At 37.6% G+C, this 3,486-nt stretch overlaps 1 pseudogene; it reads right to left on the minus strand.

Annotated features, from left to right (window-relative positions):
• Window positions 1-2,878: 2,878 nt before the first annotated feature.
• LOC134930054 (5S ribosomal RNA) lies at window positions 2,879-2,997 on the minus strand (annotated as a pseudogene).
• Between the last annotated feature and the right edge of the window lie 489 nt (window positions 2,998-3,486).

Genomic DNA, 3,486 nt, shown 5'->3' on the forward strand with positions numbered 1-3,486 from the left:
TGTTGGTATTTCTGTGAATGTGAGGCATAATGTCACAAGCTAGTTCAGGTCAATGAGAAAGCAGCACCATGTGGACTGGAAAGTATGGCAATAATGTTATTTTCTTTATTCTTTTCTGTAGAAAGTGCATCCACAGTATTACACATCTGTATTCAATCTCTTGTCTGAGCCTGCCTTTCAAGTTGAGCTTGTGAAGAAGCTGCTATGAAGTACTTTTCTAAAGAACAAGTGTCAAAGGCAAAATCACAGTAGCCAATAGGAATAAAGCTAATACTGGCATTTTGATAAGCTTGTGAAGAATGTTAGCAGCTCAGTGGATAAATGGAGATTGAATAATTATAGCACTCAGAAGCTCTGGGCTATTAAATCTGTTTACATTTATTTTAAAGGACTACTATGTCTAAAATTGCAAGAAAGAGTGATTGACGGGCAGATTTATTAAGCTTGGTGAAGTCATAAAGTGAAAGGTGATAACGCACCAGCCAATCAGCTCCTAACTTCCATGAGGGGTAGATGTACAAACGTGCGCTATGTGCATTTTGCACATAACGCACGCTAACTTCCGCTGTTTCCGCTTCCCCGCGATGTATGATGCGGCTCCTTAAGGAAAGCACGTCGCAGTTTCGTCTGCGGCGCTGCGGCTATCTGCAGGTGTTGTGTCCCCGATATATTAAAGTTGGGGCAGTGTCTTACCGTTCGGTAAGCTCCCTATGTCCTTTCGTGTGGTCTGGGCTGGCGATGCCATTCTGCAGGGTGTTCGTTATTTAATTTTTTTTGTCCATGTCAATAAAGTTTTATATTGACACTTCTCAGTGCCAGCTGACAGGAGCGAGGTGTGAGGCTGTGATAGACAGTTGTCTTATCTCTTTTATTATTTTTCACTTGTGTGTTTTATTTTATTTTAAACAGGTTGCCTTGTAGGTCTGTTTTAGCAATATGTACTGTTTTGTAGTGCAAACAATAATATATTTGTTCAGTTAAAATATTTACATTTATTAATGGCTAAAATGGTCCATTGGCTAAAATGGTCCTTTTCTAAATGTATCTGTGTGTGTGTGTGTGTGTGTGTGTGTGTGTGTGTGTGTGTGTGTATATATATATATATATGTGATTGCAAAAGAATGCCGCGCCACTTGTGATGCCACAAATTCCCAAATAGTTCAAAAACACTCCCAGTTATTTGGGCGTCAGCTGCCCCCTAAAAAAACGGCAATGGTAGATTGCCACAAAAGAGAAATAGGAATACCGGATAGGGGTTCTAAGCGACCTGAGGTGTTTATATGTGGCCGAGTACAATAAATATATAAATATATAAAAAATATATATAAGAAATATGTGTAAAAAATATAAATTTATTTATTTCACAACACTAAAAATAGGATAAAAATACAGTACCAATACATATAAAAATATTTTCATGCAAAAAATGAGAATCCTTCACATAAAATGCAGTTCTCTAAAAAATGACTATTTTTAAAAAATGGGAATGGACATATATTATATTCTCAAATAAAGTGCAGATTGTCTGTGCAAATAAGCTACTCAAATGTGGAAGAAAAAAGTATTAAGAGTCTTAACTGATATAGCAGGAGGTCTCTGGGTGAAGGCCCAACGCGTTTCGTCTCTAAGACTTCTTCATAGGGTAAGTGACAAGGTATTACAGAGCTCCTATATATACCCCCCTAATTGGGAGTTAAGTGATGACATCATATCCTGTCTATGTTAATGCATGTTCATTGAAAAAATCACTCCTTGCTGGAGCGCAAGTCTAATACTTATTACTGGCCGCCATTGTCATATATGGCATAAAATAAACAGTGTAAATTAGTTGTTAACAGAGTTCGGGCATCAGAACAGATAATTCCGGAGAGGTGCGGTACTTCCGCCACACTTCCGGTGTTTAGAAAGTTCATGTGCGCATGTGCGCCGTCTTTTCATTGTTCCCCGCTTCCGGTTGCGCTTGTGTAGTGCCGTGGTGACGTCTTTGTAAGTTCTGATTGTGTTAATTTCATTGGTTGTTCACGGCACATGGTTTCTCGATCCCGGAATTGGCATATTGTGGAACGCACGGGTGAGCCGCATCACGTGTCCCGGAGTCTCAGCTTTATTTTGTTGTCATGGAGACGTTCTCCCCGTTCTCTCAAGGTGTTTTTTTATGCATATATTGCCCGGACGCGGTCACCAGAAATAAATAAATAAAGATATGTTTAGAGAGTTTTTATGTTACAGCGTTTTAAACTCGCAAAACGAATGTCTTATTCATTGAAATCATATACCTGTGTTTGCGATCGACATTACACACACACCTATATGTTTTTTGCTATATGATGTATATTATATTATATAATCAGACAAGAGAAATAGATAATAAGAACATACATACACACACACACACACACATATATATATATATATATATATAAAAACATATATACATACACACATATAAAAAATAAACATATATATATATATATATATATATACGGTATATATAAATAAACAGTGGGGGGGGGGGGGGATATGGAAAATACCCATTCTCCTCATACAAGCGAACAAGTGATTCATAATTTTTATATAAATTATTATGCGATGGTGGTTACTCAGTGCTGTGTCAACCATTTAATTAGTCTCTTATATAAAGGTGCCAGTGAGCTAGGAAATGGTGATCTAATTGATAAAGTGCTGTTGCCTTACTTTTAATACAATGAACTAATTCATAAGGTGCTGTTGCCTTAATGCTGCATGCATAAATTGTGAACATACATATATTACGGGAGGAATTATTGCTATACATTTATGAGGCCTATAACCTATATTACGTGATCATGTGGTCTATGGATATCTGTCGCAATTGGACATTAGAAAGTTGCCTTTACTTTCAGTACAGTACCTAATATTCCCAATGGGTCGCCCCTTTTGGTACTAGTCAGGCCCAACACTGCTTCGCTTCCAAGTTCGGTTGAGATTGGGCCTTTCCAGTGTGGTTTGACTGTATTTCTTTTGTACGCAACAAAAAATGCCAACATGATATATTATATAATTTTATTAGTGCAGTGCTATATATATTATTAACACACATGTGAAATGGTGGGGAGTGCAGAGGAAAATTCTGGATATTTTCAGATAATTTTCAACGACACCTTTACAGAAATGGAGCGATTTCATAATTCTCATTCAGGCCGAATGGATGCATGGTTTTTAGCTGGAAAATCCAGAACATTTCTCGTTGTGAATTGATAGCTTTAATGCCAAATCCCCTCCTCTCTCTCCAAGTTTCACCAGTTCTATCGCCTTGAAGGTTAGTTCTTCCGGATTCGAGTTGTGTCTCTCTGTGAAGTGTCTTGAAATGGTGTGGCTGTCGACTTTATTCTTAATATTGCGTACGTGCTCTTGTATCCTAAGTTTGAGTTGTCTCTTCGTGTTTCCCACATACTTTTTTCCACACGTGCATTCCAGTAAGTAGATCACCGATGAGTTATTACAATG

This window comes from Pseudophryne corroboree, chromosome 5, assembly GCF_028390025.1.
Source record: "Pseudophryne corroboree isolate aPseCor3 chromosome 5, aPseCor3.hap2, whole genome shotgun sequence".
NCBI lineage: Eukaryota > Metazoa > Chordata > Amphibia > Anura > Myobatrachidae > Pseudophryne > Pseudophryne corroboree.